Source organism: Tamandua tetradactyla, chromosome 4, assembly GCF_023851605.1.
Source record: "Tamandua tetradactyla isolate mTamTet1 chromosome 4, mTamTet1.pri, whole genome shotgun sequence".
NCBI classification, from domain to species: Eukaryota; Metazoa; Chordata; class Mammalia; order Pilosa; family Myrmecophagidae; genus Tamandua; species Tamandua tetradactyla.
The window spans coordinates 90370249-90390979 of record NC_135330.1 but is presented as its reverse complement, the minus strand read 5'-3'; the positions used below and the strand labels follow the sequence as shown (position 1 = coordinate 90390979).

General features: G+C 39.2%; 1 pseudogene; it reads right to left on the bottom strand.

Annotated features, from left to right (window-relative positions):
• Positions 1-599: 599 nt before the first annotated feature.
• LOC143680359 (BDNF/NT-3 growth factors receptor-like) overlaps positions 600-20731 on the bottom strand; it is a 58584-nt pseudogene continuing 38452 nt past the window's right edge.

The following is a 20731-nucleotide window of genomic DNA, read 5'->3' as shown; positions in this document are numbered from 1 at the left end:
TTCCAACCATCCTACAGAGACCATTGTAAGTTCTTCTTGTCCTTAAGTCTCCCAGCTGGAAGGGATGGAATGCCTCTATCTCTGTTTCTACCTCTCTCATTACACTGCTCATTTTCTACTTATATTTTAGGTAATAGTATTCACATCTCAAGTCTTTGACTGAGGTATAATTTCCTAAGGATGGAACTGAATTTTATCACATTTTTTTTTTAAATATCCTCCTTCTCATGGTCCATTCTGGAACCTACTTGTCTCTTTACATTTAGTATGCAATCCGACTTTTATTTTAAAAATTAAGAACACAGGTATGAAGGTGTGGAAAACAGGACTAAGTATGCATATCCCTGAATAGGAAAGATAATTTCTTGCTCTCCAAGTAATAACATTTTAAAGGACAGGCATTTGCAATAGGAACCACTTACAATTAAAGTAACCCACAAAAGAAGATGTAAGTAAGTCAAGGGCTATCTAGAATCTCATAATATATTTAGATGTTTGTATCCATTCTGTTTCCATCAGAATAATGAAATATCTTGTTTAAGGACACCCATGGAAGTAGCCTCATTCCTTCAACATAGAAGCAGCCAGTCTGCTCAGAATCAATATACAAAACACGAACTCATCACACTCACTGAGAGATGCTCCCAACCCGATTGGTCAGCCATATCTGTGGGAGAGATGTCATTACTTCTGTTTGTGGTGTCCCCAATGTCATTTGCTGTTGCCCCATAATCTTAAATTGAAGAAAGGGGAAAGAGAAGACACCATAATGTTGTCATTAGTTTGTCAATAATCACAAGAACACAGAATCTCAGTAAGGTATAGAACAAAGTAATACAAGTCACCAAGTTTCCAAACCATGGATTCCCTGGCTATGGGCAATGCAGGATCTGGCTGCCTCCATTAAATCCATTGCTGCATTGGGAGTGTACAATACCTTGAGATTTATTCAACCCAGATCTTTATATCAATGCTTTGGGGTCAAATTCTAAGCCAGGTTCAGGATTGTTTTCTTTGGAAATGCAAAGTGTCCTTTTACTGATGGCATTTAAAATAAATACTAAGAAGAATCGATCATCTAAGAGTTATAGATTTACAGATGTGGAAGGGTTTTTAGAAATTTAGTCTAACCTCCAGGTCTACAACTGAAGAATGTCAGCCAAAGAAAGTTAGATGATTAGTCCACAGTCATGGGACAAGGGACTGGCAGAGTTTAAATGTGAACCTGGACTTGATATTGCCAATACCTATTCCCTGGGCAGATATATCTTATTTGGGTAAGAGGCACACACTCAATATGGAATGTAAGATCAGCATGGATATGGAGTTTTGGTCTGCAAATGAACTTTTGAAGAGTTCTGAATTACTAATGATTCCATTTCAGAATTATTAATTGATAGGGTATTGTGCCAACAAAGTATTTAGAATTGTAAGCATGCATTCTCATTTCACCATGTCTCAAATGTAATTGCTATCTTCGGAATCAATTTTAGTACAAATGAATCAGGCATGGAAATATAGGACTGATATTTTATGAACAGTCATGTTTTTACATATATTTCTTTATGCATCTACACAAGAAAAGGTCATGAAAAATGGTAACCTTTTTAAAGACAATGTTTTTGCAATTTTTTCAAATTTTAATGCTAGTAGGTAAGGTGCAAGCTACCTTGTTAACTTAGAGACCATTGTAAGTGCTTCTTGTCCCTAAGTCTATATTTCCTTAATTAGGAATGTTAGGCTGGGCTTGGGACCAAAAATGTAATTTTTTTTCTGCTATCAGAGTGTTCCTTTGAATGTGAATTAACAGAACGAACAGAAAGCACTTATTTCCTGTTTGCTGTTCTTTTTTAAATTTCAGAACAATATTCTGAATTTTGAATAACTTGTAATGTATTAATTTCAATCCCACACTAACAGACATAATTTGTTTGTCTTTCCTTCAATTAAAATTTAAATAAAGTATCTATAGTTAACTATCATGACACTTTGGCCCAAAGACCAAAATTGAGACCTGAACCATTGAGAAGATGACAGTTTTAAAGTGCTTAAGTCACTAAAGAGTCCCCCCAAAAGTTTAAACTATAAAATCAGAATTCAAACATTTTCCATCACCACCACCCCCTCATCCCATACCACCTCAGCCTTATGATACAATTTGAGACATTATTCCTTTAAATCATATCTGTACAAATAAAAACAAAAATATACAAGTCACATGCACACAATCATCCAAACCACAGCTTGCAAAAATATGACTTAATATGTATAAAACAGGTAAAAACAATATAATTCTCTAGCTAAAATTAGCACAAGTTAAATATGCACACAGCCATAGTAAATATAAAGCCCCAAAATAATTTTATAGAAAAATAAAATATAAATGCATATCTATAAATATATAAAATATTTTCTAGAATAAGCACATCAATAGAACATTTTAATCAATATGACCTTTAATCAGTCTTAATTGTCAACCCATTTCTTAAAATTTAGCCTGCCATCTCCCCACACAGTGGCCCCCTGATCATGAAGGTGGTTTTGAAATCTGTTAAAGGTGGATTTTTCACTCCTAGTGAAATATCCCTGGCATTCAATAAAAATAACAGAATAGAGGTGAGATATCTGGTCAAAAGCTAATACTGGGCAACTTTCAGGCTCTCCCTTTCTACATTCCTATGAGAACCCCATTTTGTTCAAGTGTCCATTCTTTGCCCAGTGAGCCCATCTCCTAAGGAAGGCTGACCTCACCTCCAGGGGTGGGTCCATTCAGTCAAGGGTTAACCACTCTTTAATCAATAATGGGGTAAGAATGAACAGTGACCCATTAAGTCTTTCATTTATTACTATTTTTTGCATGGGCAGGCACCGGGAATCGAACCTGGGTCTTCGGCATGGGAGGCAAAAGCTCAGCCTGCTGAGCCACCATGATCTGCCCTCATTAAGTCTTAAATCAAATACTAGGAGGATTTGCTGGGGACCTCTGGGAATGTTATCTCTCTTCTGGAACGCTTTTCCGAAGCTCTTCCCTTTTCCACACCTGTGTAATGGTCTTTTAGTAGCCCCTCTGCTGACATTGCCTTACACCTGTAAAGGTAACTAGCCTGCAACGAAGCTGATATAGTTGGTGGTGGAGTGGAAGGGGGAAGCGAAGCTGGGCTCCTGATGAAATGGTTGAGCTGCCCTACCTCTGAGGTGAGCCAAACTTTATTATAAAAGAGACATAACTCTGAATTAGGTTATCTGTTTTATCCAGAAACAGGCTAGCAGATACAACTCCTTTTTCTTTGTAGTTATGGCTTTTAAACAGGTAATTAGTTTCTAATTATGGAAACCAAATGTCTGCTGCAGCAGAATGGATTTACTACTTCCACAGACACAGAATGAGAAAGTGCTATTTACAGGCACTGTAAATATCAAGGGAGAAGGGCCATCAATATTGAACTCTTTTTGAAATATTATTTTGGCATATGTAATGCTTGAAGCATATGTTTAGCTGAACTTAATGGTCTTTTTTTGTTTACTTATTTCATTTTAGACAAACATTTTGAAAAGAAAAAAACAAAATAAAGGAAACATGATGGCTACCTTCATAAATCACATCAGGGTTTGCTCCTAAAAAGAGAGAATAAAGAAAAAACCCACAAAGATCTGTAAGTATGCGTTTTGGATAACAAAGAACTAACTTATACCAACTAAAATGAGCTAGATACACTTCAAGGTTTTTAGGATTGAACAGACTGTTTGGCAGGACAGACAAATAAAACCTGAAATTTTCATTGATTTCCCATCAGCTACGTCTCTCCCTCCTTAGCCCCCAGTCTCCCTTCAAAAAAGAAAAGAAAAGAATAAAAAGAAATCGCAAATCATTTTGGCTATAAAAACTTCAATCAACAAATTATGATCATTTCTTTTTTTATACTTTGTTACATGATTGGCCATTTTAATAGCAATTTTGTTAATTTTATTCCAGAGACAAATAACAATGTTCATATCACCTTTATTATTCTTTGATAGTTTAAGGGATTACTTTCAACCATGTTTTGGCAGGTCCATTTTCATTCATGAACATATTATTAACCACCTCCATAATGGCATCTAAAACAGTTCTTCTTTTACTTGGTTTTCAAGAAAGCTTCCAACACTGAGTAAATCTTATTTTTGTTCTAAGCCAACCAGGTAAAATAAAATATACTTTTCTACTGAAATCATTTATGTATAAGCAGTTATAAATAAAGCCATCTCAGAGAGAAATGCGATAGTACACCACCTTAATTTTTTGGCTTATTCTGCAGGCTCCAAGATTAGAATATTTTGTTTTAGGGTATTTCCATGAAAAGTGCCAAAAACATTTAAAATAGTTTTTTAAGTAACAACAAGAACTTGTGACTAAAATACTTGTTACTTATTTTCCAATCAAAGCTAATTGACCTTCTATGTAAATGCCTACTTTGAAATAAAATTAAACTTTGATATAACGTTTAAGTGAATTTATTTCCAAAGTTATTTCCTATGAGTTTTCATCCACACATACAAGTAAAGTTTGTTAACCATCAAACTTACTCATTTTTCATTTCACACCTAAACCCTTTGCAGAAAATATCTATTTTAAAATAAAGTGGAACTTGAGCCAGTTTTCTGTCCATGTATTCCCCTAGTAAATCATCAAGGTTAGTATAAATAAAGAACCAAATAAAAGTGGCCACAATGTTCAAATTAGTATTGAACATATTTTAACTAGAAGAACATATATTTTTTCAGGGAAAAACTTAGTTGAATGGCTAGGCACTTCAATTCAAGGATGCTGCCTGATGCTGTGCAGTCCATGCTTGCACAACTCTAGGGGATGCCATCCATATGTATTCTATATGCATGGCACCACCTGAGTTTATGCAGTTCATAACCTATACATACAGGCAGGGTGGTTCTGCATCAATTCATGTGAATTCACAGATTCCATTTAACAGTATTTTGATTATCCCAAATGCCATGTCATTTTGAGCTATATATATCAATATGTATTTTCAGTATTATTTGTGATTGAAGTGTTGGCCAGAGGACAGACTCAAAGACTGCCCTACAATTTGAGGGGTCACTCAGTGAATAAAGCAGGAGGAAATGCCAGTGGCAGTCCTCTCGATGTCATTTGCATGGCACACATCTGTCCTCTGAAGCCCTTTTTTTTTTTTTTTTTTTTTTTTTTTTTTTTTTTTTTAAAGGAAAGACAGAGAGAAGGAAGGAAGGATAGAAGGAAGGAAGGAAGGAAGAAAGGGAAACATTTTTAAACATTTTCTTGTTTTATTGTATTCTGTTTCTCCGTTTTTGTTACATGGGGTGGGGCCGGGAATCGAACCGAGGTCCTCCGGCATAGCAGGCAAGCACTTTGCCCGCTGAGCCACCGCGGCCCGCCCCCTTTTTCTTTACACAGTCCCTCATCCAAAAGATGTCCCCACACAGGGAGGATTTACTATTCCTGCCAAAGGAAAGGTTCTAGAACCCCAAATGGGCAATTATCCCTTGAACTGCTCAGACACCAATTTTTTTTGCTTGGGCAGACACTGGGAATTGAACCAGGGTCTCCAGCATGGCAGGCAAGAACTCTGCCTGCTAAGCTACCATGGCTCACCTGGACACCAAGTACTTTTGAAGGTCCATTCTCTCTTTCACCCATGTCTCAAAACAGGCAGCCTGAATCAGCAAGGGCATAGACCCATGCAGAGTCCACCTCTCACTTCTAGACCTCCCTCCAGGTGCCTGGAATTTTCTCCCTAAAATGACCCAACCCGCTTTTTAGCCCTGGTCAGTTCTTTCCCCTAGATATGTCAACCCAAGGGCCACATCATTAATATGAAAGCTCTTTGGCCTCTGACCCAAATAGGGGTAATAACTCACCTTTCACACTTGTGAAATCTCTCAAGGTAGAGATGGGAGCTATGGGCAGGGGTCATGGCTGGGGTCAGCCCTACCCAAAGCACAGGGCTTGAGCATGGAACATTGAATCTGAGTATTCCAACTTCAAACCCAGCCTTGCAGGGTGTTAAAAACTTATATTTATCAAGGTAAAAGGATAGAATCAATTTTATGTAACAATCCATTAACTTGACTTAAGACATAGTTATGTCCCTTGACTTGGGACATAGGTATGTGAATGTTTATTTGTATGGGTCACCATCCCAGTTGCCTGGGACTAAGGCAATTCCTGACATACTCAACTTTAAGTTTTAAAGCTGGGACAGTCCTGAGAAAATTGTTTCCACTTGCCCAGGATTGATGGCTTTTCCTAGATATGGCACTTTCAGTGTTGAAAATGGGAAAGTCCCAGGCAAACTGGGATGAGTTGGTCAGCACTTTGTACTGATGAGTGGGCCTTGCACACAGGAGAAGCAGTCCTGCAGTCACCAGTGCACAGGACAGCAAAAGTGCTCAGAGCAGCCTCAGCCACATCAACCTAAGACACAATTTTAAATGGCCTCAGTGAGTATGAATGGCATACAGGTTTAAATGGGCAGCACCCAAAAGGTGAACCCAAGCATCTTTCCCACACAGGGTCCCCAGGGATATCCAAGAACTCTGAGTCAATTCAATGACATATAGAAAAAAACTGAGACCAAAAGCAAATACTTAAGCCCCAAACCTAGAAAGCAGGTCTCTTTTTTTGTATGCTGTATGGCGGGGTCATGTTTCATTATCTTCCCATGTGAGTATCCCATTATTACAGTACCATTTTGTTGAACTTTTTTGTCTGTTGGTTTGTTTTGCTTGTTTTGGGGGGCATGCATGGATGGGGACTGGTTTTGCGAACCTGGGTTTCCCGCACAGCAGGAGAGAATTCTACCACTGAGCTACCCTTGCACCCCTTGAAAACAGGTCATTTTTAGACTTATCAGAATAATAGCACTGCATGCCTTACCTATCAAGTGCACCAGCAAAGCCATTAGGCAGCATCTAATCTTTTCTAAAAAGGACTGTTTTTTCCCAAGTTCATTTTTCTAGCTCCATGCAAAGTATTGTTGCTTTACGTTCATTGTCAGTAATGGCCAAATTTAATGTAAGATTATGAAACCAGCATAAAGTCCTTGTGGGAGAAATATCAGGGCTTTGGTTTTGTTTTCTCCCAGAATACTGTGGTTGGCCTAATGAGGGTATAGTTGCCCCAAAGGAGAAACACCTCTTCTCATACAAAGGTTTAGGAAGCATGGCACAAGTTAGGAAGCACAAATGTAGAGCTTATGAAAAATGAAGTTACATGACTCCAGCTGACCCCAGCTCATCAAGAATAGAATTTTGCTGCTAGCAACTTGTCATTCAAGCAAAACCTCCTATGATGTTTACACTCCAACAGTGAGATAGCTATTAATATAATTTTAAAGGTAGACACAGAAAAAAATTATCACTTTCTTTTCAGACTTCTGGAAATGGCCTAATTTTGAAAATCTCCTATCATTTTAGTTTAGTCTCTATTTCCTCTTCTTTAATTTATGTTTGTTCATTCTATAACAATCGTGATTCTTAAAGTTAGGAACTCCTGTTGGAGCTATTCAGAACAAAATGATAAATGAGCAAAGACAAACGCTGACTCTGAGGGAAACAATCCAATGAAAAGAAGAGAAAAGAATAGCATCAGTTTCAAGAATGCACTTCTTCTGGGGATATGGAAAGATTTATGCTTCCTTCAATACTATCCAGTAGCTCCCCAAAAGTATGAAAGCTCAGATTAAGGTAACGGGAAAGGGCATCAAGTACTAAAGCTTCATGTTAGAATCTATGTAATGAAATATGGATATTTGGGGATGCCATAAAAACCCACTGAAGTAGCATTCCAAATAAACAGCAAATTATACTTCCACATCTCACTCAAGCCCAGAAGCAATGACTTCTTCCCAAATAAAAGAAGAGCAGGGTCAAGTATGAATTTCTGTGAGTCTGATGTTCAGACTCTATTTTCTGAAGATTTACAGAGCGTTTTACAGCACTACACTCATCGTGACTTCGTTTTTGCTCTTACAAATATAGTCAGGACTTATGGGAAGAGGACCAGGCACTCCAAGTGAAAGAACATTAGAGACTATTATAGCCACTGAAGTTGTCCTGACAAAGCTCCTTATTGAATAAGGACAGACTCTTAGCACATTTAGGCTTCTACAATCACCCTTCTCCACAACAATATCAAACCAAAGCATTTCATCAAGTTCTTAATTCCACACAAAATAACCTAAGCTGAGGGTCTTTATATCTTACTTATATCAAGGTAAACCCTGCATCTGTCAGACTCTACACGCAAGGAGGAACCACATTTGTAGGATGAAAAAAATTTGTGGGAGAAGGGAGAGCCCAAAAGTAGGGTTCATTTTCCATTAAGTTGCTAAAATGAAAACATTGACAGAGACCAGGAAGGCCCATCTGTTTCCTTCCATTAAAGGTTTAAGTCTCCCTCTAATGCCCTATTGAGAAACAAGCAAAACAAAGAACTTCTCTTTCAATTCTATTCACAGACTCCAGCGTGATCTTGAAAAATAGTTCGAAGGATTCCATATGAGAAAGCAATAACAAAAGATTTGTTCATTTTAACTCGATGGTTTTTGCTTTGTCAATAGTGTGTCCCAACCCACATTTTCACTTCCAGGTCCTTTTTTTCTTCTTTCTGAATGGAGGCTGAACTCATAACCTGAAAACAGTGGGGTTCTGGATGGCTGGGTTTCATTTCTGGCTGAACCACTAATTTGCTATCTAGCATTAACATTGGGAGTGTCTTCACTTTTTCTGTAACCACCGAGTCTCCAATACAATCAGAAAGGATAATAGCATTCACTTTGGCACCTCCCAGGAGCCTTGGGAAGCATAATTAATTAACATTAGTACTCCTGAGATTTAAGTCATTTAAGTATAAATCTTGATTATCATGATTATTTTAAGTCTATGGCCAAGCCATACATTCTTGATTATTTAAGGTAAAAAAGAAGGTGGAACTTGCTTTCTTTCACTTTCATGACAAGAAATGGGCCCTGAAAAATGGCTTAAGGAAAAATCAGGGTGTGTGTTGGTGCCAAGGGCTGGGACAGAAGGGCTTGTAAGACATAAATGAAACTATATTTTGTGCTTTGTCTTCCTGCCTGGCTTAGTCATAAATTTCCCTTTTTGAATGACCAGCTAGCCCTGCCCTGTGTGTCACCACAATTAGCATGCAACTCTACATGGTTTGGATACTTTTTCAGTTTGCTAAAGCTGCCAGAATGCAATATATTATGAGTGCATTGGCTTTTTTTTCAGGCACCAGAAATTGAACATGGATCTCTGGCATGGCAGGCGAGTACTCCACCTCCTGAGCCACCATAGCCTGCCCTTTTTTTTTGGACTGGCTTTTACAAAGGGGATTTATTAGGTTACAAATTTATAGTTCTAAGGCCAATAAAATGTCCACATTAAGGCACCAACAAGAAGATAATATCTTCACTCAAGAAAGATGGATTGCACCCAGGGTTTCTTTGTCACATGGGAAAGCACATGGTGACATCTGCTGGCCCTCGACTCCTGGGTTTCATTGCTTTCAACTTCTGGTCCAGTGACCTCCTCTCTCAGCTTCTGTGGATCCTCACATAGCTTCTCTGGGGCAAACCCTGGATTTCATCTTTTAGCTTAGTATCTCCAAACGTCTGTGTCTTGGTTTCAACTTTCTGCTTTCTGTGTTGGCTCTGAGATCACACTCTCTCCCTCTGTGAGCTCTAAGGACTCTAGTAAACTAAATAAGACCCTCCTTGAATGGGCAGAGTCATATCTCCATGGAAACAATCTAATTAAAAGGTCTCACCCATAGTAAGTCTGCATCCACAAGATTGGGTTAAAAGAGTATGGCTCTTCTGGAGAACATAGCAGTTTCAAACCAGCACAGATGATAAGAGCTGCTCCTCACTTCTTTTCCAAAACACCCCTTGAAGTGTCTGCCTTCTCATGCCACATAATTTAAAACAGGACAGGTACTTCCCTATGGCTTGGATGGTAACATGCTGCTCTCAGCTTCTCCAAAGGGCCTTGCTGCTCTGGCTTTTCATGCTGTAGAGTTCGAATCTTCTAAGCCCCAGTATCCATGAGAAAATGCTACCCATCCCCTGTGGGTCATAAGGAAGGCAAGAGCCCAGGACCCACATGGGCTTCTCCCCCAGTTCCAATGGTTTCCTCTGCTGCCATCAGTCTCCCCTCTCCCACTCCAGGGCCTTCAATCTAACAAAGCTGTCCTTTCAAGCATTCTTGGCTGGTTTGCAATCTGTGTTTACACCTCATCACCCAAAGAACTTTCACATATCTTACCAAACAGGTCTCTACATTTTCTTAATGTATAACATTTGGAGAAATTTCTTCTCCTTAAATTCTTTGGATGAAGTATTTCAAATCTAAATCTGTCAGTTTAGGATAATTCTAAGTGTTCAGAGAGTTGTAGTTCATGCAGACACCATGAGTCTTTTGATAAAATGGCATAGAATAAGAAACTTCAAGGGAAACTCCACCAATATTTATAGTTTGCTCCTGGTGTGCATTTTGTATAGGAGACAACTGCTCTTGCATTAGGAAGCATAAGTCACTAACTCCCACTGCTTGTGTAGATGAGCGTTCTCAAACCATGACATTCTTCCTGAATGAGTAGACCATAGAGACATTCTTTATGCACTGCCTAAAGAATGCAGAGCATTAAGCCAATGGTACTTTATCACCTAGTGCCTTGACTGGGTTTGTTCCAAGATTAACACATTAAATTATTTGGGTAATGATGAAGATGAAAGAACCTGCTCCTAAACACCAAACATGTTCCTGTTTATGGAAATATCTGACCTTCAAAGCACTTGGAACCTCTGCCATCTGTGGTGGTTTGGAATGGTATGTACCTACCCCAGAAATTCATGTCCTTAGAGCTAATCCATTTCAGTGCTTGTAAACCTGTTGTATGATCATTTGATGAGGTTGCTTCAGTTAAAGTGTGACCCAGGGTAGGTTTAAATCTTCTTGCTGGAGTCCTTAGAATGAAATTTAGACAAAGAGAGAGAAAGCCATGGAAGCAAGAAGCTGAAAGTAATTGTGGTAGTTAGATTCAGTTGTCAACTTGGCCAGGTGAAGGTACTTGGTTTTGCTTCTGTGGACACGAGCCAATGGTACATGAATCTCATCCGTTACTCATTACATCTGCAGTCAGCTAAGAGGCATGCCTGGTGTGATTAATGATGTTTGATTTAATTGGGTGGTGCTTAAATGGAGAGCGCAACATAGCACAGCCCAAGAAGCTCAGCATAGCTCATCTCAGCACTCACAACTCACCCCTGGCCTTTGGAGATGAAGGAAGAAATCACCCCAGGAAAAGTTTTTGGGACCCAGATGCCTGGAGAAAAGGCCAGAAGAGACAACCCTGTGCCTTCCCACATAAGAAAGAACCTCAGTTGAAAGTTAGCTGCCTTTCATCTGAAGAATTAATGAAATAAATCCCCTTTTATTAAAAACCAATCCATCTCTGGTGTATTGCATTCTGCCAGCTAGCAAACTAGAACAGTAATGAAACCCAGAAGAGAAGGGAGAGACCAGCATGTGCCTCTATGTGCCTTCCCATGTGGCAGAGGAGCCAAGGGTTGCAGGCAGTAGGTCTTTGGGAAATAAGCCTCACCTTGATGATGTTTTGATATAGACACTCTCACAGCCTCCAAACTATAAGCTAATGAATTTCCATTGTTCAAAGCCAACACATTTTGTGTTATCTGCTTTCAGCAGCCCAGGAAACTAAAACACCAGATGTCAACAAAGGCTCCAGGTTCCAACAATGCCCACCCACTCCTACCCCTGTCATTAATTTCTGCTTTAAAAGGGGTATAGGAGATCCCACCACTTCTAATCTTCACTCAGCTTCCCAACACTCCGTTTCATGTTCACAAAGGATACATTTCTAATGCAGGATCAAATTCCAATGACAGTCATGGAGTGGATCAATTTCATCTTAGGTAAGTCTTTATTTTTGGCCTGTAAGCTAAATAGAAGATAATGGAATATTTGGAGATAACCTCTCTGTCTATGTGTGTGCAACTGGTTTCTCTACTTGTCATTCATTCTTCAAGGCCTTCTTGAGCCTGTCCTGAATTTACCCTACATTTAGCCAAAACTAATTAGAGCTCTTTCTGAGCATCATCTCTTCTATAATTTTGTCATTATTACGACTTGATATCCTCAGGGACCACCAGTGAGCTAATTTGACAGATACCTGGTAAATTCTTCAAAGGGCTCTCTCAGGTTTGAGGGGTAGTGATAGCCTGAAGGGAGTATACCATCCTCACTACTTGTATTAGTTAGGGTTCTCTAGAGAAACGGAATGAACAAGGAACACTTGCAAATATAAAATTTATAAAAGTGTCTCACGTGACTGCAGGAACGCAGAGTCCAAAATCCACAGGGCAGGCTGTGAGGCCGACAACTCCAATGGAGGGTTTGGATGAACTCCACAGAAGAGGCTCACCAGCCAAAACAGGAATGGAACCTGTCTCCTCTGAGAACTTCTTAAAAGGCTCCCCGTGATTAGATTTAGCATCACTAATTGTAGAAGACACTCCCCTTTGGCCGATTACAAATGGAATCAGCTGTGGATGCAACTGACGTGATCATGACCTAATCCTATGAAATGTCCTCATTGCAATAGACAGGCCAGCACTTGCCCAACCAGATAAACAGGTACCACATCTTGGCCAAGTTGACACATGTCCCTAATGATGACACTACTCAAAGGGTGATTTGTAGACCAGCAGCTACTGAGCACTTGTTGGAAATGCAGTCTTAGGCCCTTCTCCAGGCCTAGAGAATCAGAATCTGCATTTTACCAGCATCGCCAGGTGATCCGAATGCACATTAAATTTTAAGAAGCACTGGTTTACAACACACTGAGAGGTTTTATGAGAGTTAAGGTCCCAGTTAGCAAAAAGGAGGACAACTTTTCAATGAAACATACAGCCAAATTAAAAATAGCTGGATAGCCAAACATAGAGATAGCTCTGGCCATGGCTGCAAAATTCTTTGGGGATAGTGAGAAAGGAGGCTTTATTTTGCTCCCACTGGCATATCTCTGGGCCCTATTCCAAATGGGGAAAAGGAAAGGGAGAAAGAGTTTAGGTACGAGAGAGACCTTACATTTAAATTCCCTCCTTGGGGACCAAACTTGGTCTTAATGTTTTCTCCTGGTAAGGCCACATCTAGAAAGCTTACATAGTAAAATGGCAGAGTCCTGAGGCTCTCCTCTGGGTAGGCTCAAGCTTCTGGATAAGAAGGGCAAGGTCATTGTTGTCTAAAAACTCCCTAATGGCCACAGAGCATCAACACAAAGGGAAGCAAGATGTGGATGTGCACCTTCATGCTTTTACTCTCTGTACCCACCTTAGAAAAGGATGAGTTTTCTCATCCGCTACTGAATTAGGACCTTTCAGGTATACTCACATTTACAACATCTACATCAGGACTGGACTCCCACTTTTGATAGAGAAGGAAAGCCAGGTTCAGAGGAGTAAAGAAAATTTTCAAATAAAGTAGAGAAAATTGTTCAAAACTACAGTCAGTAGAGGAAGCAACTCATGTTCCAATCACATGAGTCCAAACCCTTTCTATGATGCCAAAGGTTCCCTTTAAACAATGGAACTGAACTATGGTGAAAATTCCAAATTCAAACACCAAATCTGAATGAGTGAATTGGATTAACAGTAAGTGACCTCCAAAATTTTATGTTGTTCTCATTAAAAAGTAAAATCTTAGAGGTTCTACTTTTTCTACTTAGCATCTGCTCATTCAGCTTTAACGAAAAAAATATTCAAAGAGGTGCCTCATATAATTTCTTGCCTATATGCAGATACTAGTCTACATATCTTCATGTGAATAATGCTTATACTTTAAATGGGTGGGCCCTGTCCCAAAGTGGGACATTTCTGGGAATTAGAGGCTGATCTCCATGCAACCACAAGGGTTGAAGGCAATCACAAATAGGAGCGAAGGATGGGATGAAAGCCCTTGTGTTTCTACATCTTTTATTGTTTTAGGGGTGGTTGGGTTTTTTTTCCTTTTGGGGGGAAAGTTTGTGTTTTATTCCCCCAGCTGTGCACCTTATCTCCAGCTTTGCAGGATCCATGTGGTCTCCAACTTTGTTACTCACTGCTGTGGGTATCACAGTGCCCTGTTTTTTATTTTTCTCACTCATGGAAAGATCCCAGGAGTGAAATGTTTGGGTTTAATGACAAAGTTAGACAGACATGATTCACTAATCCAGATCCATCCTTTTCTTACTTTGGCCTATTTGGGAAGATTTCTCACTTTTCTAAGCCTTAACTCCCTTATCTGTAAACAGGAAAAATAAGCAGTACTAAAGGAAGTGAAAAGAGGTTTGAGAGGGAGAATAATTTAGTACAGTGTACAGAGTATGAATAAGCACTGGAAGCTATGACCTCTGAGCACAGTGCAGCACAGAGAGGTTCCATTTAGTCTGATATTAAAAAAAAGAAAAAAACTGAATTTGAATGCCTTTATTAAATGGGTGTTTCCCAGCCCTCTGGCTCTCCCCAGCCCATCACTTCCTGGGCTTATAAGACCTGCCTTATAAGATCTACCTGCCAGTCCCAGAGTGGACAAAAGTTTGGTTATGTCCCCAGGAAACCCAAGTTCAAATTCTTGCTGGCTCTCAGCATGGTGAGTCTTTGTTCTCCAGAGTCTAAATTGGTCTACAGAAGAATGGAAAGCTCAGAATATTAAACTGAGATAAATCATCACTTAAACACCAAGCAGTTTGACTACAGAAAGCTGGGAAGCTGACAACAACCAGGCTAATTGTTCCTTATCTCAAAGATGAGAGTGCCAGCTACCAGGCAGCCTGATCTTTTACATCAACAAATTCTTCTGCAGCCCCAGCTGTGCCTCTAGCAAAAGAAGATCTCCCTCTGCTTGTCTTTTGTTGTGTAGAACAGCATTTAGATTTATGGAGCTACAATGTTGGCTCTTGAAGAATGAATCCTGCCCTTCCTGACAGTTGTCTAATAGGCCAAACTTCCCACACTGAGCAACAGGAATGTTAGGCTCTTTTCTGAGACTGTGATCCAGGATCCATTCCTGGATGTATACTACATCTCTCCACACCGAGGCATCCAGATCAGGCCACTGTGAGTGTTGGCTTCATGTGCATGCGCCAACCTTTCCTTACATAAATTTTGCTTGCAAAGTTACACTGCATCTCTGAAACCTTTAATGCATCCATTTCATTGCTGAGAATCCTTAAAATGATGAACCCACCATAAACAATGCTCTTTGCCTAGCATTTATTTTTTAGTTCAATGATGCAAGTTGCCACCATCTTTCCTGTTCTTTCAGTATCTCAACTGAACCCTCCACAATTTGTTTTCAGAGCATCAAACTCAGAGACTGTGTCACCCAATATGATAGCCACGAGCCACATGTGGATGTTTAAGTTAAATTAGATAAAATTTAGAATCCAGCTTCTCTGTCTCATCAAACATAGTTCAAGTGCTCATGGCTACTATAGTGATAGCATGGACACAAACATTTCCATCAATGTAGAATGTTCCATTGGATGGAACTGCATGAGGAGATCAGTTTGCTAACATGGACTGTAGATGCCTTCAGAATACCAAGATTCCAGTGTAACAAGAGGCTAAATGAGACTCTTTCTGCCTCAGTAACTGGCAACAAAGTAAATGTGAGACACTCATAAGCAGAAATCACAAATGAAATGGCTGAGAACTGGATCTGTGTACTTTGAAACCTCTGATTCACACTGGGACATTAAGAGGTGCCCAAGAGGAGAGAAAGAGGAAAGATGTTAATAGAAGTTTCTTTGGGGAGAAGTGTTGTCATGCCATGATGTCACTAGGGGACTTCCATGGAGCTTCTCTATGAACTTGACCTGTTTTCTTTGTAAGTAAAAGTCTCAGAGGACAAATGCCTGGAGAAGGCTAAAGCAGCAGCAAGGTGTAAGTCACAAGTGGGTTGGACCTGTGCTCACAAAAGCTCAGGAAAATGGACCATGAGTATTCCTTATGGACCAGACATAAGCAACTTGAAAGAAATCTTGTGTGGAAAATAATGAATTCTTTCCAATGGGGTCATCTAGAGGGTTAGAGGGACCCCAACAAGATAAAGCTGCATTCCTTGAACCTGAGGAAGGAATTACAAGCCACCATCTATAGTAGAGAAGCATTTGCCCATGTCATGAGATATTTAGGAGAGAGAATTCCAAAGAGAAGAATTTCCAGGGAACACACAAAGTATCCAGAAGAGAAAGCCTGTAGTCTCAGAATTGAACATTATCAGGTCCAAGAAACCGAAGCCAAGAGCTAGCAAACTTCTCTCCATCCTCTCATGCTCATCTTCTTCCACCTGAGCAGCAGGGGCCTGAGACTTCATTAGCAAGATCTGGTCCCCTAAACTGCACAGTCAATCAGAACCTGGAGAAGAGAAGAAAGATATGTTGTTAGAACAAGTCTGAGTTTTGATTTCTATCTCAGATAGGACATGCTATATCCCATTTGAGAATTGTGTTTGCAACCTAAAATGATCAGACACAGAATTGTTTGCTAACACTGAGTAGAAAAATCTTGGGCCAATCAAGAATTTTCATCTAGAACAGTGTACACTAGATCACCTGGAGATCTCAAAAATTAAAAAATGTCAAAGTCCAAACAAATTTCAAGCCACTGAAGTAGAATTGCTAAAGGTGGGCCCCCGGAACATGCATTAAAAATGAAAAGAAGTGAAATTAAATGAATGGAAAGAAAAGAAGAAAGCAGAAAAGGAAACAAAAGAAAAATACAATGGGAGGGAAAGGATAAAAAGGAAAGGGAAGGGAATAGAATGAGTTCTAATTTGAAACAACCAGCAGCAAGCTACTGTCCTAGGAGCTGGGGAAATTACCCCTAGTGAATACATTTTAAATGGACAAGAGAAAACAGCAATGAAGTACAATTGCAATTTGATTGGCACAAGGTGTATTCTTTAGTGTGCTGGAAAAATAAATACTACAATTCTCTAGAACTCAGTCTAAAGATGAAAGTTGCATTTTGTGATGCAAACTAGCTAGAACTAAACTCAGTTCTAAACATGAACTCCAAAATGATCAATCTGGCATTTAGAGCCTGGGAAAGTATTTTCTCCCATCCTCAATAACTAGCCAGGTTTCCAATGATTAACAGATGGGGAAGGCTTTGGCTTGATATGTGGAGTCCTGCTGACATCTAAAGCTCTGATAACAGCTGCTCTTCCACACCAGCACCACATCTGGGTCTGTGTCACAGTCTACATTGTCACAAACTCTCTGAAGTCTGTAAATGTGCATCTTGGCCAGCTAAGCCTCACTCTGTCAGGGCCCCACCTCAGAGCCTCATGCCTTGTAAATAGTGCCCTCTTGGCCTGGGCCAATGTTGTCTTAAAGGCCCATTTACCCATCCTTCCTCCAAGTGGAGAGCGAGTGTCTGCTCCTAAGTCTGGTAGACACACACACAGTAGTAAAGGTGATTTTTTTAATGTTTTAATATTTTTCAAACTCTTCTTTACATATCTCCAAACATGAACTCCTAAGCAAAGCAATCATCACACGGAAAGTTCACTTCTGAGAAGAATGAGGATCTCACTGTAAGAGACAGCCAAGCTGCCACTGGGAATCCCCTGGTTATATGTGGAAGGCACACCAGCTTTAGGGAGAGCCCAGGCTGCCAACTTCCTTGACAGCCAGGAACCTTGCAACAAAAAAAATTTTTGAAAACGATCCCATCAAAACAACTGAAAATCAAAACAGTAATCTAAACTTCACAGCATCAAAAAGAATTGTGAGAGTTAAACTTCTTCATAAATTACTAGTTGAGGACAGCAAAAATACTGAAGAAACATAAAGCAAAAATTGGCCTGTTATTCTTAACTTGGAATGTACCTTTAAACCAGTGGGAAAATAATATATATATCTTTTTACTATTTGTTTATTTTTCTTTAGTTTTAAAGAAGGTTAAGAGGGAAAGGGAACAATACTAAGAAAGTTCACTCTCTGTATGCTATGGCTACAAATCTCATAAATATATTGTCAAAGATTCTATCACACAAGGCAAGTAAGGTCAATTTCTAATTGGTCACACTAGTTTATGGTCCACTAGGGCCATTTATATTCACTATCACCCTGGGCCAAGTGTTCTTTTCCACTTTCATTTATTATTCCTTCATAGCTGGTCTCTGAGTAAATACTTAGAAAGAAAAAAAAATCTTTCCCCAAAGCAAGTATTTTATATTTTAAAAACCTAATAAAAACAAATGAAAAACTGAACAAAAAAGAGGAAAGGGAGAGGGGTAGAACACCATTATTAAGTTTAGTTTAATTTTTATTTTTGACAAATTAATCATTATCTCTTTTAAGAGGAATACTGGAGAGGTTTCAAGGTATTCTTGTGCCCAAAAAACATTCTTTTCCATCACTATCTAAGTTAAAACTAATAGAAACACTTTTGTGCATCAAAGAAAATTATCAAGAAAATGAAAAGATAAGCTATAGAATGGGAGAAAATAGTTGTAAACCATAGATCAGATAAGGTTTTATTATCAAGAATATATAAAGAGCTTTTGCAATGGAATGACAAAAGGACAAACAAGTCAATTAAAACATTGGCAATGCACTTCAATAGACATTTCTCCAAAGAAAATGTACAAATGGCCAATGAGCACATGAAAAGATGCTCAACATCATTAGCCATTAGAGAAATGCAAATCAAAACCACAATGAGATATCACTTCATCCTCACAAAGATGTCTATTATTTTTGCTTATTATTATTATTTTTTAACATGGGCAGGCACCGGGAATTGAACCCCGGTCTCCAACATGACAGGTGAGAACTCTGCCACTGAGTCACTGTGGCTGGCCCCTAAAGATGCCCATTATTTTAAAAATGGAAGATAACAGGCATTGAGGAGAATGCAGAGAAACTGTAAATCTGGTGCACCATTGGCAGGAATGTAAAATGATACAATTCCTCAAAAAGTTAACTATAGGATTACCACATGAGTTGCAATTCCACTCCCAGGGATATACCTAAAAAAAGTGAAAACAGGATCTCAAATAGGTACTTGTACACCAGTATTCATAGCAGCATTATTTGCAATAGCCAAAAGGTGGAAGCAACCCAAGTGTCCATACACAAATGAATGGATAAGCAAAATGTGGTGCTTATTCACAATGGAATATTACTCGGCCATAAGAAAGTATGAAGTTAGGAGACATATCACGACATGAAAGAACCTTGAAAACATATTCTCAGTGAAATAAACAAGGCACAGAATGGCAAAGACTGTATGATGTCACTTACTAGAGATGACCAGAAATAAAAAATCTGCAGAGACAGAAGGTAGATCAGAGGTTATCAGAAATGGGGGGAAGAGATAGGGGAAGTGTTTGATTTTTAAAAAAACTAACAGAATAGATCAATAAAAATGAGGCCACATGGATAAGAGGAGTTCAGCTCTATCAAATATTGGGACCATACAGAAATGTTCAAAAGAAAGCTATATCAAAATCCCATCTAAAATAGAAGCTACTGCCTTTATGTGGACAGTATTGGGCATATATCAAAGAGCACAGATATAGCTCCTGATGGCTTTTAAACTCCAGACCTTCACCCTGAATCAAGTTTCACTTTACTTCAAAAGGCAGTTATTGGTTAAATTCAAATAAAGTCCAAAGATCAGTTAATAGTAAATTAACAATGGCAGCTTCTTCATTTTGACAAATACAACTCGAAAATGAAAGATGTTAACAATGGGGATATCTAGGTAAGAAATATCTGGCAACTCTCTGTACTACCTTTACCATTTTTCTGTAAATCCACAATTATTCCAAGAATGAAGAATTTATTAAACACACAAAAGGCAGTCTTCCCAAATTGAAGTGCCCTGAGTTTAACTCTAAGTTGTTATTCCCTTAAGCATACAAGAAACACAGTCATCTATAGATTTACTTCAGCAAGCATAGCCATGCAGCTAAAGTCTCAATTAAGAGGAATATTTAATGGGAAAGACAATGACTGCCAGGGGTCCCTAGGTAATGCATCCAAACAGAGCTTGTTTTATGTGCTCCTGAAGGACTGTTTGTAAATCACATTTTTATAATTCAAATCACATTTTGAACACACCAAGGAAGCTTGTGCATTTAAAAAGCTGTTTAGCAAATGCCAGGGTAATGGGGAGAGTTATTATGTGGTGAGAATTACTGCATTCCCATCTACTGCTTGGAAAATGTGGCTTTGCCTGGGTCTCTGAAAGGCTGCCTCTGTAAGTCACACAGGTACAGGCCCTCCAAGAAGCCCCTGCCTCACTGGCCTCCAACTTTCTATTGCCCCTTCTCTCTGCCAAGTAATCTTCATGTGACTTTCATTAACACAGTTATTATGGTGAGGAATTCTATTCATGTACAGGTCCCAAATCTAAACATGAGTCTTAGTCTCTGCAATGGTAGCAAGTCTTGTGGCAAATAGATGGAGCAGGTAAGACTACTCCACTGCATAACAGGATCTGTAGTTAAAGTCATAACCATTGTCCCTGTGATGCTGGGGCTCCCACTGAAGTTCTCCCATTGTCCACAGAGTGGACCCCTCATGCTAGCCACCCTTCTCCTCACCAAACCATCAGTTGGATGTGAACTATCACCCCTAGAAAAAACAAGAAAAGATCCAAAAGGAAAAGATGATTCA